Source organism: Danio rerio, chromosome 19, assembly GCF_049306965.1.
Source record: "Danio rerio strain Tuebingen ecotype United States chromosome 19, GRCz12tu, whole genome shotgun sequence".
In the NCBI taxonomy this organism is placed as follows: domain Eukaryota; kingdom Metazoa; phylum Chordata; class Actinopteri; order Cypriniformes; family Danionidae; genus Danio; species Danio rerio.
Window position 1 is genome coordinate 1096804 of NC_133194.1, and position 23197 is coordinate 1120000.

The following is a 23197-nucleotide window of genomic DNA, read 5'->3' on the forward strand; positions in this document are numbered from 1 at the left end:
GTCTCAGTGCGCGTGTGTATAAGTAAGTGTGTGTGAGAGGGGTCAGATGAGGGTCAGGGGGCAGAAGTTCATGTTTTGGAAGGGGGCGGGGCTCCGTCTCTCAGGCCGTTTGCACTGGTGGACTCTGGGGGACGATTAGCTGTGATTGGCTAAAATCTTTCTGCTGTTTAGCTCCAGATGAGCAAACCGTCACACACACACACACACACAGACACTCCTGTGCACTGCAGAAAACTTTCAGCCGTTCCATGTTCAGGGACTCCCGCAGATAAAAGCGTAATTATTTATTCAAATCAGGTGTTGTTTTGTTTTATCAGTCGGCTTTATTTTAAAGGTTTTATTTAAATGCAGTTTTCAGTTCGCTGGCAATCAATCAACTTTTATTTATTTTATGTGTCATTATTTTCTTTTTCATTGTTATTTTTATTTATGTAATTGTACACACATTTTAATAATTTGATGTTGTTATTTTTTATTTTTGTATGTTTTTTTTATGATTTTTTATATTTTTTATTCTATTTAAATTTTTTTTATTCATTTTATTTTATTCATTTTCCCTTTATTAATCAGGGGTTGCCACCGCGGAATGAACCGCCAACTTAACCAGCATATGTTTTACGCAGCGGATGCCCTTCCAGCTGCAACCCATGACTGGGAATCACCCATACACATTCATACACACACACACACACACAACCACCCACACAAACACAGACACACACACACACACACTCACACTCATACACTTCGGCCAATTTAGTTCATTAATCCCCCTATAGCGCATGTGTTTGGACTGTGGGGGAAACCGGAGCACCCGAAGGAAACCCACGCCGACACAGGGAGACTCTACACGGAAACACCAACTGACCCAGCCGGGGCTTGAACCAGTGACTTTCTTGCTGTGAGGCCACAGTGCTTATTTTATTTTATTTTATTTTATTTTATTTTATTTTATTTTATTTTATTTTATTTTATTTTATTTTATTTTATTATTTATTTATTTTTTAATTAATTTTAATGTTTATTAATTTTATTATTTTTTATTTTATTATTTATTTATTTTATTATTTATCTATTTTATTTTATTATTTAATTTTGCTATTTATTTATTTTATTATTTATTTTTATTTTTTATTTTTTTATAACTATTATTTATTTATTTTATTAGTAATTTATTTTATTATCTATTTATTTTATTTTATTTTTTATTAAATTTATTTATTTGATTATTTTATTAGTTATTTATTTTGTTTGTAATTTTTAAATTTATTTAAATTTAATTAAATGTAATTTCTTTTAATTTTTTTTAAATTAGTTTTTTATTATTTATTTTTGTTTTATTTTTTATTATTTATTTTTTAATTTTATAATTTATTTATTTAATTTTTGATTTTATAATTTATTTTATTTTATTTTATTATTTATTTTATTTTGTTTTGTTTTATTCAGCGCTTCATTCAGGGCCAGCATCAGTCTTACAGCTGGATCTCTCACAGTCAATATTTAGCGTGCGCATGGAAATGTGTGTTTAGCTGTGAAAACAGTTTCACCAGCACCACAGAGCAGCGCAGCCGATCTGATCTCACTGTTTCTCATCTATCCATCTCTCACACACACACGCGCACACACACAGGTGAGTGTGATCACAATGAGTCTTCAAGAGCAGCATCAGGACCGCAGCATCACTGATCTCGCTGTAGCGCGCACAAAGGTTAGAGCGATCAGACGACATCAGGGTTTACACACTGTCAGCTTAACACACACACACACACATACACAAACACACTCACTGCGGCTCTAGATTCCAACCTTCATTCCTGCTGAAGGAGTCCTCTTGCTGGGTCACACAACACTGATATGAGACATGAAAACACACTGACTGACTGACTGACTGACACATACATGCATACACACATACACAGATACACTAGTACACACACACACACACACACACACACACACACACACACACACACAAATATACTTGTCAAGACATGCAAACACACAACTCATATATGCACACAAACACACACATATCCACACACTAACAGACACATGCATACACACATAGGCACACGTATGCACACACTCACAGACACACACACTAAAACACATGCACTTACACAAACACACACTCACAGACACATGCACTTACACACATATGCACACAGACATGCATTTACACACATGCACACACTCACAGACACACATACTAACACACACATTAACACACACACATGCACTTACAAACCACAATTAACATGGACACACACACACACACACACACACACACACACACACACACACTCAGAGACACGCACAAACATAAACACATACTCACACACTCACATATGCATGCACACACTCACACACACACCTTCTGTGTAAGGTGTGTCCGTCCCGCTGTGGGTCACTCATCTGTACAGGCAGCAGATGCTCTCATCTCATTGTCCACCTGTAACACACACAAACACACACACATTCAGATCTTATATAAAATTGCGTTGTTGTTTCTAAATAAGCCTGGTTGTAATACACACATTACGCACAGAAATCTAATGGAAACATGTCTGTGCATGACCTTTAACCCCTCGAGTGCATTTTATTTGACCTTTGACCTCACTTCACACGACTGATGTAGCTTTTAGCAGCTCTGAGAGACGTGACGATGACGAGCTGAGTTTCACTCTCGCACACATCACGCCGGATTTTTTTTTTATGTGTGTGTGTTTTCTCAGTGTGACACCAAGCTGTTGCTAGTGTGTTTTGAGTGGTTGCTAGGGTATTGCACATGGTTGTTAGGGTGTTGCTAGAATAATTTGGGTGTTTTTTCACTGTTATTATGGATGTTTGCTGTGATGTGAGTAGTTACTAGGGTGTTGGTGGTGTATTTTGAGTGGTTGCTAGGGTAGTGTGGATGGTTGTTAGGGTGTTGCAAGAATGATCTGGGTGTTTTTCACTGTTATTTTGGGTGTTTGCTATGATGTGAGTGGTTGCTAGGGTGTTGCTAGTGTGTTTTGAGTTGTTGCTAGGGTTGGTCGAATGGTTGTTAGGGTTGTTTCAGTGTTTTATGTAGTTGCTCTGTTATTTTGGGTGTTTGCTATGATGTGAGTGGTTGCAAGGGTGTTGCTAGGATGTTTTGAGTGGTTGCTAGGGTAGTGTGGATGGATGTTAGGTTTGGTTGTTTTTCACTGTTATTTTGGGTGTTTCTAGGTTTCTAGGGTGTTGCTTGTGTTAATTAAAATGTATTTTGTAAAGTATATTATATTATATTATAATAATATAATATTATAATATAATATAATATTATAACATAATATATAATATAATATAATAATATAATATAATATAATATAATATAATATAATATAATATAATATAATATAATATAATATAATATAATAACATAATATATAATATAATATAATATAAAATAAAATAAAATAAAATTATATATAATATAATATATTGTTTATTTTATTCATTTTATTTTATTTTATTATGTTATATTATATTATATTATATATAATTTTATTTTATGATATTATATTTTATTATATTATATTACATCATATTTTATTATATTATATTTTGTTATATTTTATTTTATTATATTTTATTATGTTATTATATTTTATTTTATTATTTTTTATAATTTTTTATTATATTATATTTTATTTCATTATTTTATGTCATACTATATTATAAATAATCAAAAGAATATTATTTTGTTTTTATTTTTATTCTATAAAATTACAAAAATAGGTCTAAATAAATATTATTAATAACTTACTTTCTTAATAAATTACTCTTTTGATTTATTTATTTATATCTAATAAATAAACTACTCAACACTGCTTAGGTAATCTTGCTGGTTGCTGACATCTTTTATGTGGTCTGTGTGTGTGCGTGTTTTCTAGGGTAACCTGAGTGGGTTGCTAGAACACACAAACTGCACTAATAAACATAAAGCAGAAGAGTTTAAAGTGATGTAAGCAGAGTAAATGTTTAGGAGGTCATTCGATGGTGGCCATATTTTCAGTGTTTGCAGCATCTCTCTCTCTGATCTGGCGCAGGTCAGTGCCCTACAGAGATGCATATGATTAGCTGGACCATTGGGCAGCTTGGCCAAGGTGCCACCCTGTGCCTTCGGCTGGCATCGACAGGGCAAGGGCAAGGGCGAAGGATCCGTGCCAACCTGAAGCTGGAGCTGGCATCATGCCTGGCCGAGCCCAGCGGCCGCCCGTGTGCCTGATATTGTTGCGTTTGTGTGTGTGTGTGTGTCTGAGGATAGAGCGCACAGCAGATTGAGCAGAAATCAGGATTCTGAAGCGCCAGAGATTCACAGATATGTGTTTTATTTGTCACACCGAGGCTGACAGACGTGTTTACATCTATTTAAAGCGCAGACAGACAGACCTGCTGCACTGCAGAATCAAGCCACGCGCGGCCTTTACCACAGTAAGAGGCTTTCTGAAGTTTTTGGTTCAGGTTAACCATCGGAAATCAGTGTAGCGCTGACTGCTGCTGCTGCTGCTGTGAAAGGAAAACATGCATCGATCATAATTATTTACGGTGTTTTTCTTATAGTAGTTTTTTTTATTTTGCATGCACACACACACACACACACACATAGACACATATCTCATAATGTGACTCATCCAGTAAGCTTTTAAAACCAGCGCTGTCTAATATATGCACTTTATAAACACATTTATCGTTCATTATTATTATTAAAAACATTTGCAATCATTCATTTTGCTTTGGCTTATTTCAGAGGTCGCCACAGTGTAACGAACCGCCAACTATTCCAGCACATTTTTTACTCAGCGCATGCCCTTCCAGCTGCAACCCATGACTGGGAAACACCCATACACACTCATTCACACACATACTCATACGCTACAGCCAATTTAGTTCATCAATTGCCCTATAGCGCATGTGTTTGGATTGTGGGGGAAACCCACGCCTATACAGGGAGACTCTACACAGAAACACCAATTGACCCAGCGGGGACTCAAACCAGTGACGTTCTTGCTGTGAGGCCACAGTGCAAAATCCCTGCAAACTATAGTGAGAAGCTTGTGGATGGAGACCCAAAACATTTGACCAAAGTCATACAGTTTAAAAGCAAAGCTAAAAAATACCAAGGGAAAGTGTGTAAACTTTTCACTGTCTAGAAATTTATAAAAATCTAAAAAAAACAAAAAAAAATTATCTTATTATTCTGGCATTTAGCAAAAATAGTGAACTTTTAGTATGATTTACCATCAGACATTTAAAAAAAAGGTTATATTTCTTTTTTTTAGAGTGTATGTAAACTGGTTTCAACTGTGTGTGTGTGTGTGTGTGTGTGTGTGTGTGTGTGTGTGTGTGTGTGTGTGTGTGTGTGTGTGTGTGTGTGTGTATATATATATATATATATATATATATATATATATATATATATATATATATATATAATTTATTTTTTGGAGGGGGTGCTGTGCTTAGCAACACCCCTGATTTATATAATGCAAGACCTGGGTGTGTTTGTGTATGTGTTTTCCCTGAATTATTTGTTGAAAACCCGAAACACAGGGTAAAGTGAGCATTATATGGTCACTTTATATTGTACGTCAGGCTTGATAGAACCGTGTTGGAGCTCTTTTGTCTTCTGGCTGTTTATTATTGTGTGATATCTGTGGAGATCTTTGTATAAAAGCAGTATATACACCGTGGCCAATATGAGTGTGTGTGTGTGTGTGTGTGGAAACAGGTGATGCTGATTAGAGCAGTGTTTTCATGGATTCATGCAGGTAACAGTAGCTGATTGAGACCAGTGTAGCTTAAGGCAAACACACACACACACACACACACATGCGCGCGCTGCTGTCAGAGAGAGTGTAAGACAGCTCGCGAACGCTGTTCTTATCCAGGACTGCATTTCTTCACACCTCAGTCTGGAGCTCGTGCTGCATCTGTTTTCTCTCTCTGTCTCTCCAAAAGCTGAGGCTTTCGGGACACACACACACACACACACACACACACACGTCACGCGGTTTGTCTTTTAAAACAGTGTTGCTTAATTAATACGACTGCGAGCAATCAAGGCAAAATGTTTCACCGGAATAATCAACCTCATCTGACTCCTGCATATTCAGACCGGCACGATGACAAATCACTTCTCGTCTTCATCGCTGTCAGCATTAGTTGCGGATGAATATATGAGTGCGCCTGTTATTTATACACATTCTGGCCAAGAGTTTCTGACTGTGTGTAGCTTCATGCGTTTAAAGAGGCTGAAGTGTGACCTTTAACCCCAATACTGCCACTTTGCTGACCTCTGACCTGGGCTAGGGTGATCTGGATGGTTGCTAGGGTGTTGCTAAGAAGGTTTGGGTGATTGCTAGGTTGTTCTTGGTGGCTGCTATTACATGTTGTTTAAGCATTACAGTTTGCAAATGTGCTTAATGAGGTTTATTAAATGGGGTGTTTTGGGTGGTTGCTAGGGTGTTGCTAAGAAGCCTTTGGCGGTTGCTAGGTTGTTTGGGGTGATTAATGGGGTATTTTAGGTAGTTGTTAGGATAGTTGTTGGTGATTGCAGTGGTATTCTGCTTGGTTGTTACGGTATTTCTAAGGTGCTTTATTAAGTGGGTGTATTTGGTGGTTGCTAGGGTGTTGCTAAGAAGCTTTAAATGATTAATAGATTGTTCTGGTTGTTAAATTGGATGTTTTGAGTGGTTGCTAGGTTGATTTAGGTTGTAGTTAGGATAGCTTTGGTGATTACAATGGTATTCTGGGTGGTTGTTAGGTTATTGCTAAGAAGCTTTAGGTGGTTTGTTAAATAGGGTGTTTTGGGTTGTTGCTAGGGTGTTGTTAAGATACTTTAAGTGATTGCTTGGTTGACCTGAGGGTTTTCGGTGGTTGCTAGGGTGTTGCTAAGAAGCTTTGAGTGATTGCTATGTCATTCCGGGTGGTTGCTATGTTGTTAGAGTATTACTGTTATAGTGATTTAGGTGGTTTGTTGAATAGGGTGTTTTGGGTTGTTGTTAGGGTGTTGCTAAGTAGCCTGTTCATGGTGGTTAATGGGGTATTTTAGGTAGCTGTTAGGGTATTGATAATGTGCCTAAGTTGGTTATTAATTGGGGTGTATTTGGTGGATGCTAGGGTGTTGCTAAGAATCTTTGAATGGTTGATAGGTTGTTCTGGATGGTAAATGGGGTGTTTTGATTGGTTGCTAGGTTGTTTTAGGTTGTAGTGAAGATGGTGTTGGTTATTACAATGGTATTTTGGGTGGTTGTTAGGGCATTGCTAAGTTGCTATAGATGGTTTGTTAAATAGGTTGTTTTGGTTTGGGTAATTGCTAGGTTGTTCTGGATGGTTGCTATGTTGTTTGAGCAGCATTACTATTTGCTAATGTGCTTTGGGCGATTTGTTAAATAGGGTATTTTGGGTGGTTGCTAGGGCGTTGCTAAGAAGGGTGATGAGAGGGGTATTTTAGGTAGTTGCTATAGTATTTTTAAGGTATGTAAGGTTATTTATGAAATGATGTGCATCTGGTTTTTGGTAGGGTGTTGCTAAGAAGCTTTGAATGGTTACTAAGTTCTGATGGTTGTTTAATATGGTGTTTTAAGTGGTTGCTAGGTTGATATAGGTTGTAGTTAGGAAAGTTTAGGTGATTACAATGGTATTCTGGGTGGTTGTTAGGGTATTGCTAAAGTGCATTAGGTGGTTTGTTAAATAGGTTGTTTTAGGTGGTTGCTAGGGTGTTGCTAAGAAGCTTTCAGTGGTTGCTAGGTTGTTTGTGGCTGTTAATGTTGTATTTTAGATATGTGTTAGGATAGGTGGTTGTTAGGATATTGCTAAGGTGCTTTAGGTGGTTTGCTAAGCTTTGCATGATTGCTAGTTTGTTCTGAATATGCAATTGGGTATTTTGGGTGGTTGCTAGGGTGTTGCTAAGAAACTTTAAGTGATTACTTGGCTGTCCTGAGTTCACTTAGATGGGTTGAAAGCAATGGACCTATTTCGAGTATGGGGGAAAAACATACTTGACAAGGCTTACTTCACTTTAATAGGGTGTTCTAGGTAGTTGCTAGGCTGTTTTAGGATGTAGTTACAGTATGATGGTGTTGGTGATTACAGGGGTATTCTGGGTAGTCGTTAGGGTATTGCTTAGGTGGTTTGTTAAATATAGAGTCTTTTAGGGGTTTTAAGGGTGTTGCTACAGTAATTTGTTACTAGGTTATACAGGGCAGTTTTTAGTGTTGGTGGTTACTATGGGTGTTGGGTGGCTGCCAGGGGTTGCTAGTATGTTATGAATGGTTGCTAGGGTGGTCTAAATGATTTCTAGGTGAGTGTTAGAGTTTTCTGGGTAATTAAGTGGTTAATAGTGTGTTTACTGGGTGTAGACAGTGTAGTCTGGTTGTTTACTAGAGTTTGTGGGTGTATACTACAGTGTTTTGGGTGCTTGTGAAGTTGTTTTTGTGGTAGTTATGATTGTTTTGCTAGTTATAGGAGTATTCTGGATGGTTGTTAGGGTATTGCCAATGTGCTTTATGAAGTTGTTAGTTTGGTTTGGTTGTTGCTGGAATATTTGAGAGATTAAAATGCTGTTCTGGGTGGTGACTAGGGTGTGCAAAATGACCCCGTTACTCTGCCTGCCTACAAGGCTTATTACTGTGTGTTTTGGGTCATTGTTAAAATGCTGATGGTGTTGTGGGGTGGTTGCTGGGCATCTCCTACAGCGTTTTGAGTGGTTCCACTGGTGTTGCTGTGGTATAATGGATGTGTTCTTGTGTGGTGCTTGTCTGAGAGTTGTTGTGGTCATAGTTATCATTCTGTTGATTGAGGGTTTCAGAATATCTCATCACAATACACACACATGTAGAGTCAGAATCAGACGCTGTGATGGAGAGACAGACAGAGAGAGAGAGAGAGAGAGAGACAGGTGGGGGTTCTTCTGCCTGGTTAATCATAATGTAGTTTTAATTAAAAACTCAGTGTCAAAGGGTTTAGCTCAGAGATCAGAGCCAGATTGCAGCACGGCAGCAGATCACCGAGAGCGTAACTTACAACACACACACACACACACACACACACACACATACATACGCAGGCCTGTTATAAACGTGTGTGTGTGTGTGTGGAGGGACAGCTTGTCATGTTGATCAGGTCTCGGTGTGAACGAGGTATCAGGGAAGGACATCAGGCCAGTTCCTTTGGATTATTCTCTCTCTCTCTCTCTCTCTGTGCTTGTTGAGGAGTGTTTGTCGGCGAGTGTGTTTAGTCACTGTGAAAGCAGCTCTGGGCTGTGTGTGTGTGTTTGTATGTATATATGTGTGTGTGTGTGTGTGTGTGTGTGTGTGTGTGTGTGTGTGTGTGTGTGTGTGTGTGTGTGTGTGTGTGTAAGAGAGCGAGAGAGAGCGAGAGAATGTGTGTGTGTTTGTGTGTGTGTGTGTGTGTGTGTGTGTGTGTGTATTTTTGTGTGTATGTATGTGTGTGTGTGTGTGTGTGTATATGTGTATCTCTGTGTTTGTATATATTTTTGTGCATGTGTGTGTGTGTGTGTGTGTGTGTGTGTGTGTGTGTGTGTGTGCGAGTATATATGTATATTTGTGTATGTGTGTGTGTTTGTGCCTGTTTGTTAGTGTGATTGTATGTGTATATATTTGTGTAAGTTTGTGTGTAAATGTTTGTGTGTGTGTCTTTGTGTATATTTTTGTGTGTATGCTCATGCTTTTATGTGTGTGTGTGTGTGTGTGTGTGTGTGAGTAAGTTTGTGTATATGTTTGTATCGCTTGTGTGTATATTTGTGTGTATGTGTATATGTTTGTATGTGTGTTGTGTATGTTTTGATGTTCATGTGGTGGTGTGTGTGTGTGTGGGGGGGGGGGGTAAATGTATAAATGTGTATGTGTATAAACGTGTACCTGTAAGTGTGTGTGTGTGTGTGTGTGTGTGTGTGTGTGTGTGTGTATAAACGTGTACCTGTAAGTGTGTGTGTGTGTGTGTGTGTGTGTGTGTGTGTGTGTGTGTGTGTATACATGTGCATCAGTGTGTGTGTGAGAAAAGGAGAGAGTGTGCATGTGTGACCGTTCTTCCACAGAATGTGTGATGGGTGTTTCAGGTTGGCTACTGGTTTCTGTGGTTTTTCTTCAGTGTTCAGCTGTTTTTGTTCAAAGAGGTGCAAAAAGAGCTTCTGAACACTCGCTCAAGGTTCCCATGATTCAAGCTTTTGTTATTGTTTTCTTCTTAAAATAGCACTTAAAGGGCACAGAGAAAAACAGAAAACCACCCAAAAATGAATATTTACTCACCATTTACCCTCCCTCAAGTGGGTCCAAACCTTTATCAGTTTCTGTCTTCTGTTGAACACTAAAGAAGATATTTTGAAAAATGTTTGGAATCTGTTACCGCTGACTTCATTAATAGGAAAAGCAAATGCTATGGAAGTTTTTTTTTTATCATTTTACCATAAAGGTTTTGTGTTCAGCAGAAGAAAAAATCAAGTTTGCACAAGTGAAGTGAAAGTAAGCAATGACTGAATTCCATTTCTGGTGACCTGTGCCTTTAAATAAACAAACCGTGCGGTTATAATGTGTAACAAACATAACAACATACAACATGTTACATTCTTGATTTATCATTCATTCATTCATTCATTCATTCATTTTCCTTTGGCTTAGTCCTTTTATTAATCTGGGGTCACCACAGTGGAATGAACCGCCAACTTATCTAGCATATGTTTTATGCATTGGATGCCCTTCCAGCAGCAACCCAGTACAGGGAAACACCCATACACACTCATTCACCCACACACACTCATATACTACGGCCAGTTTAGTTGATCAGTTCCCCTATAGCGCATGTGTTTGGACTGTGGGGGAAACCAGAGCACCCGGAGAAAACCCATGCCAACACGAGGAGAACACGCAAACTCCACACTGAAACACCAACTGACCCAGCCGGGATTCGAACCAGCGACCTTCTTGCTGTGAGGCGATCGTGCTACCCTCAGCACCACCATGTCGCCCTGTGTTTTTATCATTATTATTATTGTATTATTATTGTTAATTTGCACACTAAAATGCAGGATATTCTAAGCTGTTAGGGTGTTGCTAAAGTGCTTAGGATGGTTTATTAAAAAGAGTGTTTTGGGTGGTTGCTAGGATGTTGTTAAGGAGCTTTGAGTGATTGGTTTGCTGTGGGGGTTTAATTTGATGTTTTCTGTGGTTGCTAGGGTGTTGCTAAGAAGATTTGAGTGATTGATTTGTTGTTCTGTTTTTATTTGGTTGTTTATGTAGTTGCTAGGGTGTTGCTAGGAATAGTTGAGTAATTGATATGTTGTGGATGTTTAATTTGGTGTGTTGCGAGGTTGCTAGGGTGTTGCTAAGAAGCTTTGAAAGATTGATTTGTTGTTTTGGATGTTTACTTGGTTGTTTTATGTGGTTGCTAGGATGTTGCTAAGAAGGTTTGAGGGATTTCTAGGTTGTTATGGATGTTTTGGCTGGTTGCTATGGTGTTGCTAAGAAGGGTTTAGTGTTTACTGGATTGTTTTGGGTATTTAATTGGACGTTTTGGTGGTTGCTAGGGCGTTGCTAACAGTCATTGAGTGTTAACTGCATTTTTCTGTATTTTGATTGGATGTTTTGGGTGGTTCCTAAGGTGTTGCTGAGAAGCTTTGAATGATTGCTATAGGTTGATCTGGGTGTTTAATTGGGTGGTTGCCAGGGTGGATATACTTTTTAAAACATCTATTCCTGCAAACTGCGCAGAGTTCAGCTCATCAGTACCGTTATCAGACTCACTGCAGGGTGTCAGGTGTGTATTTTTAGAGCTGTACCGCAGGAATTGTGTGTTTCAGTCAGGAGAGCTCATTATACAGTGTAATCTGAGCATTATGAATACATTAAATGGCAGAAAGCAGCTGTTATAATGCGTTACGCAGGTCTGCTGGATGTGATGCTCACTGGACTTACACTGTCTTTAACACATTTGGACGTCATGCGGTTCATATAAAGAGTGTTTTAATGACAGATTAAGAGGATTACTGTGCAAGTGTGTGTGTGTGTGTGTGTGTGTGTGTGTGTGTGTTCAGTACAGAAGATTTGACCTCTTTCTTCATACTCATTGTATTATTAACAGTGAAACCACCAAATACCAGTGCTTATGTGAGATTCAACAGATTTACTGATCCAGTTACTCAATTACAATCATGTTATTTTCTCGGTATTGATCTGATAATATAGTTATATCATTAAGAGATTATAATTTTATGTTATTCACAAGTGTAAATATTTTATAAACATTTTTAATTATTTTTTTACTATTTTATTTTAATTAAATTTATTTAAATTCATATTTTTATTATGTCTTTAGAAATATTTATACCTAATAATAAAATATTGAAATCATTTATATATGAATTATGATGACACATTATAATATTTTGGTATTTAATACAGTATATATATATATATATATATATATATATATATATATATATATATATATATATATATATATATATATCTCAGAATTTTTATTTAATCTATATTTAACATATTTTTATATTATGATTTAATTGATTATTACAAATGTGGTACAAATGTATTTATTTTTTATCAAGTTTTTAATTCTTTTCTAATCTAATTATTTTATTATAATTTTCATTTTTACACAGAGCTTCATCTTTATTTATTTGTTTATTTATTTATTGTGTCATTGCTGTAGTGTCATTTTAAGACCAATCACATACTTTACAATTCAAATATACAAAATAAAGTGTACTTTCTCCATATATACAGTCAATCTTGTCTTAATATTTATAAAATGCACACGCATATAGACGGAAATATGTAATAAACACAGCATGTTTTGGTATTGAAGCTCCTCTCTCTCTCTCTCTCTCTCTCTCTCTCTTTTCAAAAAAATATAAAAAATATACAAATTACAGTGTAAAACGCAATGACATACTTTACTTTTATTACAATGTCCATTCAAATAAATCCAGTCTTGTTTAAATATAGAATAAATATGTCAGATACACACACATACAGACGCAAATATGTAATAAACACAGCATGTTTTGGTATTGAAGCTCCTCTGTCTGCATCTCTCTCTCTCTCTCTCTTAGGAAAATATACAAATTACAGTGTAAAACACAGTGCCATACTGCAATTTTAGGACAATATCAATTCAAATACAGCCAGATTTGTCTAAAAATACAATAAATATATAAAATACACATAGATATAAACGCAAATATGTAATAAACACAGCATGTTTTGGTATTGAAGCTCCTATGTCTGCATCTTTCTCTCTCTCTCTTTGAGAAATATATACAAATTACAGTGCAAAACACAGTGCCATACTGCACTTTTAGGACAATATCAACTTAAATACAGCCAGTCTTGTCTAAATATACAATAAATACTTAATATACACACACATTTAGATGCAAATGTGTAATAAACACAGCTTTACTCAGTGCTGAAGCTCCTTCATCTCTATCTCCCTCTCGAAAATATGTCAAATACAAATTGCAAATGTACAAAATACTGTGCCAAATATAATGACATACTGTACTTTTAGGACAATGTCCATTCAGTTTTGTGTAAATATACTATAAATATATAGAATACACACATTTATAGAGGCAAATATTTAATAAACAGCTTTATTTACAGTTGAAGCTCCATCTCTCTCTCTCTCTCTCTCTGGGGTTGTTGACCTTTAAGCGGGGGGGCAAAGGCTTCAGTGTGTGTGTGTGTGTGTGTGTGTGTGTGTGTGTGTGTATGTGCTCCTGGGGCTTCAGACATCAGAGAGAGAGAGGTGAGAGACCATAAAGACCTCCTCATGAAGTCAAACATGCATTTGATTTGTGCCCTGCAGGTGAGCTGAATCCGTGACGGTCACCGCTGGGACCAAACACTGAGAAAATCACAGAGGGAAAGACGCTTCTGATGACCTCACAGAAAAAACACACTTCTAATGACCTCACAGGTACAGCAGAACACGAGCGCACCGCTGATATTGAGCCTTTGCACATTCGCGTGTCATCATAGTTGGTGAACTCAGAGCGCAGTGAATGCGAGAAGGTAAACGCATCATTATTCTACAATCATATCCGCTGGAATAATGACAGAATAAACTCCAGGATGGTGTTATCAAGACACAGAAAGAGGAAAACAGTAGTGTGAGACTGATAACGGCAGATAGAAGAGAGAATCATGTCAGATTTACTGTCCTGCACACATGCACACTGCATTACACACACCTCACACAAGCGGGAGTTCACTTATTTGTAGTGTCATGCAAAGATTATATACTACACACACACACACACACACATAAATACATAGACATGTTCATTCATTCCCTTTATTCATCAGGGGTCACCACAGTGGAATGAACCACCAACTTTTCCAGCATATGTTTTACACAGCGGATGCTCTTCCAGCTGCAACCCAGTACTGGGAAACACCCATACACACTTATTCACACACTCATACACGACCGCCAATTTAGTTCATTAATTCCCCTATATTCCCTGGACTGTGGGGGAAACCGGAACACCTGGAGGAAACCCACGGCAACATGGGGAGAACATGCAAACTCCACAGAAACACCAACTGACCCAGCCGGGACTAAAACCAGCGACCTTCTTACTGTGATGCCACAGTGCTAACCACCGAGCCACCATGTTGCCCAGTAATGTTCAGATGCTTTTAAAAATCAAGATATTGTGAACTTGTGAAAGGTCTTCATTGGCCAGACACACTGTAGGACACGCCCCCAAACCCATACCATTGGCTGAGGCGGAATTTAATACACTTCAGCTGACCTATGATGAGTGATGGAATCGCGTTTGCTAATCAAAATAAAGCTGAAATTATCAATAAATAAGTATAAATGAAATATACAATAAAATATAAAGTGCATAAACTAAATGAAAACTCAAAAATTGCCTTTTGTAATTAATCAGTGTTTTATAAAGAATATAAACTTAATTAAAACTAGATATTTTGCATTTGTAAATAACTGAATTGAAAATGTTAAAGCGCTCAAATTATTTATTGGGTGTTAATAATAATAATTAAAAAAACAATTTAGATGAAATGTATATATTAAGCTACATAGAACAATAAGTGTTAAATTATTTTAAATTAATAATTAAAAAACGGAAAAAAAAACATGAAATTGAAATAAACCTTAATGGTAATATTTAAAAACACATTACTAAAAATTACAATAAATAAATAAAAGAATATTAAATTATAATTAATATTAACAGTAATGTTTATGCAAAATATATAATAACACACACACACACACACACACACACACACACACACACACACACACACACTACAATAAATATGACAAACACACACAGAGTTAACTAACTAACCAACCAAAAATACAATTGTTAAAAGCATATAATATTATAATAAAATTGAGTGACATGACAGCTCAGTGGTTAGCACTGTTACCTCACAGCAAGAAGAACAGTTTTTAGAGTCCCGGCTGGGTCAGTTGGTGTTTCTGTGTGGAGTTTGCATGTTCTCCCCATGTTGACGTGGGTTTCCTCCGGGTGCTCTGGTTTCCCCCACAGTCCAAACACATGCGGTATAGGGGAACTGATCGACTAAACTGGCCATCGTGTATGAGTGTGTGGCTGAATGAGTGTGTGTGGGTGTTTCCCAGTGCTATTTGTAGCTGGAAGAGCATCCGCTGTGTAAAACATGTGCTGGAATAGTTGGTGGTTCATTCTGCGGTGGCGACCCCTGAAATGGAGAATAAGCCAAAAGAAAATTAATGAATAAATAATAAACTTATTTACTGAAAAAGCCTCAGATTATGAGTGTAGGTCATTATAAATGTACTCTGCCTCTCACACAGAAGCTTTAATGGCACATTTACACTCCAGCAGGACCCACAGAAACCTTTGACCTCCACAAATAGACACACACAAACGCACTTGCACACACACACACACACACTTATACACTCATTTTCATGCGCAAACACACTGAGAAGTCATATTTTAACACTTGGCTGATTAAAATCAGTTTTCTATGAACCCAGAGGACAGTTTGTTGCTACTTTAGTGAGTCAGCGGTGTGTGTGTGTGTGTGTGTGTGTGTGTGTGTGTGTGTGTGTGTGTGTGTGTGTGTGTGTGTGCGTGTGTCCTTCATGAGCCTCCTGCAGCTCATCTAAACCGCTCGCTCAAAAACCCCATCTGGTCCATCATTATTGCCCTCGCATGCGTGTGTGTGTGTGTGGCACAAGTGTGTGTGTGTGTGGCACAAGTGTGTGTGTGTGTGTGTGTGTGAAGAGATCTGGACAGGTCACCTGAAATGTTTTTGATCTTCCAAGATTGCATCAAAGATTTCATAAATATTCACAATATTAATGTACTACAATACACACTGCAGTGTGTGTGTGTGTGTGTGTGTGTGTGTGTGTGTGCGTGTGTGTGTCTTTGTGTTGTGTAACGCTGTACTCAGTGTTGTGCTGTACATCAGGTGTGTGTGTGTGTGTGTGTGTGGTGTAACGCTGTACTCTCAGTGTTGTGCTGTATATCAGGTGTGTGTGTGTGTGTGTGTGTGTGTGTGGTGTAACGCTGTACTCTCAGTGTTGTGCTGTACATCAGGTGTGTGTGTGTGGTGTAACGCTGTACTCTCAGTGTTGCGCTGTACATCAGGTGTGTGTGTGTGTGGTGTAACGCTGTACTCTCAGTGTTGTGCTGTACATCAGGTGTGTGTGTGTGTGTGGTGTAACGCTGTACTCTCAGTGTTGTGCTGTACATCAGGTGTGTGTGTGTTGTGTAACGCTGTACTCTCAGTGTTGGGCTGTACATCAGGTGTGTGTGTGGTGTAACGCTGTACTCTCAGTGTTGTGCTGTATATCAGGTGTGTGTGTGTGTGTGTGTGTGTGTGTGGTGTAACGCTGTACTCTCAGTGTTGTGCTGTACATCAGGTGTGTGTGTGTGTGTATGTGTGTGGTGTAACGCTGTACTCTCAGTGTTGTGCTGTACATCAGGTGTGTGTGTGTGTTGTGTAACGCTGTACTCTCAGTGTTGTGCTGTATATCAGGTGTGTGTGTGTGTGTGTGTGTGGTGTAACGCTGTACTCTCAGTGTTGTGCTGTACATCAGGTGTGTGTGTGTTGTGTAACGCTGTACTCTCAGTGTTGTGCTGTATATCAGGTGTGTGTGTGTGTGTGTGTGTGTGTGTGGTGTAACGCTGTACTCTCAGTGTTGTGCTGTACATCAGGTGTGTGTGTGTGTGTGTGTGTGTGGTGTAACGCTGTACTCTCAGTGTTGTGCTGTACATCAGGTGTGTGTGTGTGTTGTGTAACGCTGTACTCTCAGTGTTGTGCTGTACATCAGGTGTGTGTGTGTGTGTGTGTGTGTGTGTGGTGTAACGCTGTACTCTCAGTGTTGTGCTGTACATCAGGTGTGTGTGTGTGTTGTGTAACGCTGTACTCTCAGTGTTGTGCTGTATATCAGGTGTGTGTGTGTGTGTGTGTGTGTGGTGTAACGCTGTACTCTCAGTGTTGTGCTGTACATCAGGTGTGTGTGTGGTGTAACGCTGTACTCTCAGTGTTGTGCTGTACATCAGGTGTGTGTGTGTGTGTGTGTGTGGTGTAACGCTGTACTCTCAGTGTTGTGCTGTACATCAGGTGTGTGTGTGTGTGTGTGTGTGGTGTAACGCTGTACTCTCAGTGTTGTGCTGTACATCAGGTGTGTGTGTGTGTGTGTGTGTGTGTGTGTGTGTGTGGTGTAACGCTGTACTCTCAGTGTTGTGCTGTACATCAGGTGTGTGTGTGGTGTAACGCTGTACTCTCAGTGTTGTGCTGTACATCAGGTGTGTGTGTGTGGTGTAACGCTGTACTCTCAGTGTTGTGCTGTACATCAGGTGTGTGTGTGTGGTGTAACGCTGTACTCTCAGTGTTGTGCTGTACATCAGGTGTGTGTGTGGTGTTTGGCATGGGCTTGATCTGTGTGTTTGGCAGCGGGACTCGTCTTAGGTGGAGAGGCAGGTAACACTTTAACTTTGTTATGCTTTTATCTGCCAGGTCTGTGGGAGACCCTTCGCATGTGTGTGTGTGTAAGTGTGTGTGTGTGAGTGCATGATGTCACTGCAGTGCCTGTGTGTGTGTGTCTTAGCCAGAATCCCTGCCTAACGCAATAATATAGAGCACGCTGTGACCAAACCCACCCGCTGATATTACATTTTCCACTGAAGCTGATGCCCAGTGCATGTGTGTGTGTGTGTGTGTGTGTGTGTGTGTGTGTGTGTGTGAACCTCTGGAACCTGTCTTGTGTTTTCAGACTTTCCCAGATCTCTTCAACACACCCTCACTCTTCACAGTCAGAGTCTAATTCAGTGTACAAGCAGATTTAGGGCTTTACATGCGCTCAGATCACCTGCGTTCAGAGCAGATGTCAGACAGAGCAGATTTATTCTACATCTACACGACAAACTATTGCAGGAGATGTTTTTGATTTGTTGATATGATTGCATGTATGTTTGTCTTTTTTTTTATTAATTGTACAACATTTAATTTTTGTAAAACATAAAATAAAACATACAATTTTAAATTCAGTGTAATGCATTTAATAATACAGGGCGGCACGGTGGTTAGCACTATCACCTCACCGCAAGAAAGTCCCTGGTTCGAGTCCCGGCTGAGTCATATGACGTTTCTGAGTGGAGTTTGCATGTTCTCCCCGTGTTGGCGTGGGTTTCCTCTGGGTGCTCCGGTTTCCCCCACAGTCCAAACACATGCGCTATAGGGGAACTGATCAACTAAGTTGGCTGTAGTGTGTGTGTGTGTGTGTGTGTGTGTGTGTGTGTGTGAATGTGTGAATGAGTGTGTATGGGTATTTCCCAGTACTGGGTTGCAGCTGAAAGGGCATCCGCTGCGTAAAACATTTGCTGGATAAGTTGGCGGTTCATTCCGCTGTGACGACTGTGTGAGTATGTGTGTGTTGTGTGATTGTATATGCATCTGTTTGTTTATGTGTGCCTGTGTGAGTAGTGCTTGACTTCGCCAGTGTGTGTGTGTGTGTGTGTGTGTGTGTGTGTGTGTGTGTGTTGTTTGGTTGTACCTGTATATGCATACAGTATGTGTGTGTGTGCGTGTATATGCATGTCTATGTGTGTGAGAGAGAAAAAATGTGTATGGGTGTGTCCCAGTACTGGGTTGCAGATGGAATGGCATCCACTGCGTAAAACATGTGCTGGATAAGTTGGCGGTTCATTCCGCTGTGACGACTGTGTATGTGTGTGATGTGTGATTGTATATACATCTGTTTGTCTTTGTGTATGTGTGTGAGTAGTGCTTGATTTTGCCAGGTCGTGTGTGTGTATGTGCATGTGTGCATGTATGTTGCTTGGTTGTATATGCATATATGTGTGTGTGTGTGTGTGTGTGTGGGTGGAGTCCATGACTCTGCCTCTGTTTGTGTGTATGTAAGTTTGTAAATGTATGTGTGTGTATATATGTGTGTGTGTGTATGTGTGTTTGTATATGCATGTGTGTGTGTTTGTTTGTGAAAGAATGTGTATGGTTGTTTTCCAGCAATGGGCATCCGCTGCGTAAAACATATGCTGGAATAGTTGGTGGTTCATTCCGCTGTGGCGACCCCTTTAAGAATAAAGAGGCTAGGCCGAAAAGAAAATGAATGAATAAATTATTAGTCCATTTTTTATCAGGGGTCGCCACAGCGGAATGAACCGCCAACTGTTCCAGCATATGTTTTACGCAGTGGATGCCCTTCCAGCTGCAACCCAGTACTGGGAAACACTCATACACACTCATTCACATACACTCATACGCTATGGCACCCGGAGGAAACCCACGCCAACACGGGGAGAACATGCAAACTCCACACAGAAACACCAACTGACCCAGCCGAGACTCAAACCAGCGACCTTCTTCTCAGTGCTGACCACTGAGCCAGCGTGTCGCCATTTAAATCAAGTCGGATGTTTTCCAGTAATCCAGCTCTTCCTCTGGAATATGTGATCTCCTCCAGTGGTGTACAGTTGCAGATCCTCCCTCCAGCAGGCGGTGTGTGTGTGTGTGTGTGTGTGTGTGTGTGTGTGTGTGTGTGTGTGTCAGCGTGGTGAGCGATGACTCCAGCGGTGGAGCACTGAAGCTGACGTTGACTGGCGTAATCGCTCAGCCTCTGATTTTAACACTCGCACACGTTCACCGTGAGGCTGAAAGGTCAGAGAGATCTTCTGGCGTTCTGACCCTCGTTTGGTGATGATGATGATGATGATGATAATGATGAGGATGATTATAGGTCATGTGACACATGTGCCGGCCAATAACGATGATTACTGTTGTCGGAGTGTCACCGCGGTGATTAGTGACGTTTGATCTGGTGTAAAGTCAGAGATGTGTGTGTGTGTGTGTGTGTGTGTGTGCGCGCGTGTGCGTGTGAGGAGTGCATGACTTTGAGTGTGTTTGTGTGTGTGTGTGTTGTGTGTTTGTATATGCATGTGTGTGTGTGTGTGTGTGTGAGGAGTGCATGACTTTGAGTGTGTTTGTGTATGTGTGTGTTGTGTGTTTGTATATGCATGTGTGTGTGTGTGTGTGTGTGTGTGTGTGTGTGTGTGTGTGTGTGAGGAGTGCATGACTTTGAGTGTGTTTTTGTGTGTGTGTTTGTGTGTGTGTGTTGTGTGTTTGTATATGCATGTGTGTGTGTTTGTGAGGAGTGCATGACTTTGTGTGTGTGTGTGTGTGTGTTGTGTGTTTGTATATGCATGTGTGTGTGTGTGAGGAGTGCATGACTTTGTGTGTGTGTGTGTGTGTTTGTGTGTAAGGAGCGCATGATTTTGCTTGTGTGTGTGTGTGTTTGTGTGTGTTTGTGTGTAAGGAGTGCATGACTTTGTGTGTGTGTGTGTTTTTGTGTAAGGAGCGCATGATTTTACCTGTGTATGTGTGTGTGTGTGTGTGTGTGTTGTGTGTTTGTATATGCATGTGTGTGTGTGTGAGGAGTGCATGACTTTGTGTGTGTGTGTGTGTGTTTGTGTGTAAGGAGCGCATGATTTTGCTTGTGTGTTTGTGTGTGTTTGTGTGTAAGGAGCGCATGATTTTGCTTGTGTGTGTGTGTGTGTGTGTGTGTGTGTGTGTGGGATCCGTCTTGAGCTGAATTCTTCCACACCTCGCTGTGTTCTGCCTGAAGGCTCTGACAGGTTCGATTTCTTCTCCCTTGAATGTTGAGCTGCGAATGAGATTCTCCAAATGAGACACACACACACACACACACACACACACACACGCACACACACACGCACGCACAGGCTCAGAGTCGAGCTGGAGCCTGACCTGGCCTTCTCACCTCTGGTTTCCCTGAATCTGTGAAACACACACACACACACACACACACAAAACCACAAACATCACCAGAGCATGAGAGATCACATTCATCTCCTCGTCCTCTCAGCTCTTCTTTCTCTGTGTTTTTACAAAAAAGACTCATTTTAAAGATTTCATATCTATAACAGATGTTTCTGTTCTATATTCTGCACATGTAGATTATCTTCTTTTGCTGTCTGAAGGTTTTCAACATGTTATATGGTAGCACATATATATACTGTATATACACACACTCACTCACCGGCCACTTTATTAGGTACACCTCTCCAACTGCTTGTTAAAGGAAATTTCTAATCAGCCAATCACATGGCAGCAGCTCACTGCATTTAGGCATGTAGACATGGTCAAGAGGATCTGCTGCAGTTCAAAGTGAGCATCAGAATGGGGAAGAAAGGGGATTTAAGAGACTTTGAACGTGGCATGGTTGTTGCTGCCAGACGGGCTGCTCTGAGTATTTCAGAAACTGCTGATCTACTGGGATTTTCACGCACAACCATCTCTAGGGTTTACAGAGAATGCTCCGACAAAGAGGAAATCTCCAGTGAGCGGCAGTTCTGTGGGCGCAAATGCCTTGATGATGGTCAAAGGAGAATGGCCAGACTGGTTCCAGCTGATAGAAAGGCAACAGTAACTCAAATAAGCACTCGCTACAACCGAGCTCTGCAGAAGAGCATCTCTGAACACACAACACGTCCAACCTTGAGGCAGATGGGCTACAGCAGCAGAAGAGCACACCGGGTGCCGCTCCTGTCAGCTAAGAACAGGAAACTGAGGCTACAATTCACACAGACTCACCAAAACTGGACAATAGAAGATTGGAGAAACGTTGCTGCTCTGATGAGTCTCCATTTCTGCTGACACATTCGGATGCTCAGCTCACAATTTGGCCTCAACAACATGAAAGCATGGATCATCCTGCCTTGTATCAGCGGTTCAGGCTGGTGGTGGTGGTGTAATGGTGTGGGGGAGATTTTCTTTGTGTCCATTAGTACCAATTGAGCATCAACGCCACAGCCTACCTGAGTATTGCTGCTGACCATGTCCATCCCTTTATGAGCACAGTGTCTCCATCTTCTGATGGCAGCAGGAAAGTAAGAATCATAAAGCTCAATCATCTCAGACTGGTTTCTTGAACATGACGATGAGTTCACTGTACTCAAATGGCCTCCACAGTCCCCAGAGCTCAATCCAATAGAGCAGCTTTGGGATGTGGTGGAACGGGAGATTGGCATCATGGATGTGCAGCAAACAAATCTGCAGCAACTGTGTGATGCTATCATGTCAATATGGAGCAAATCTCTGAGGAATATTTCCAGTAGCTTGATGAATCTACGCCACCAAGGATTCAGGCAGTTCTGAAGGCAAAAGGGTCCAACCTGGTACAAGTAAGGTGTACCTAATAAAGTGGCCGGTCTTAATAACTAATTTTCTATAACTGATTTATTTTTTCCTTGCCATGACGACAGCACATAATATTAGAAAACTAAATGTAAATGTAGACTCTAGATATTCTTCAAGACACTAGTGTTCAGCTTAAAGTGACATGTAAAGGCTTCACTAGGGTAATTAGGGTAAAGTTAGGGTAATTAGGCAAGTCATTGTATAACAGTGGTTTGTATTGGAGACAATCCAACACTAATATTGCTGAAAGGGTGAATAATATTGACCTTAAAATGCCTTTAAACAATTAAAAACTGCTTTTATTCTAGCCAAAATAAAACAAATCAGACTTTCTCCAGAAGAACAAATATTAGAGGAAATACTGTGAACAATTCTTGAATCTGTTAAACATCATTTGGGAAATATTATAAAAA

At 39.7% G+C, this 23197-nt stretch overlaps 1 long non-coding RNA gene across 4 annotated transcripts in view; it reads left to right on the top strand.

Annotated features, from left to right (window-relative positions):
• The window catches only part of LOC141378956 (uncharacterized), a 140331-nt gene that overhangs the window by 67212 nt on the left and 49922 nt on the right, over window positions 1–23197 (top strand). For 3 of the 4 annotated variants that reach the window (XR_012394790.1, XR_012394791.1, XR_012394792.1), the window contains one exon: window positions 13876–13986. This is a non-coding gene — a long non-coding RNA (uncharacterized lncRNA). Of the gene's footprint in view, window positions 1–13768; window positions 13816–13875; window positions 13987–23197 lie in introns of those variants that run through there. The other variant, XR_012394793.1, reaches the window with a different exon arrangement.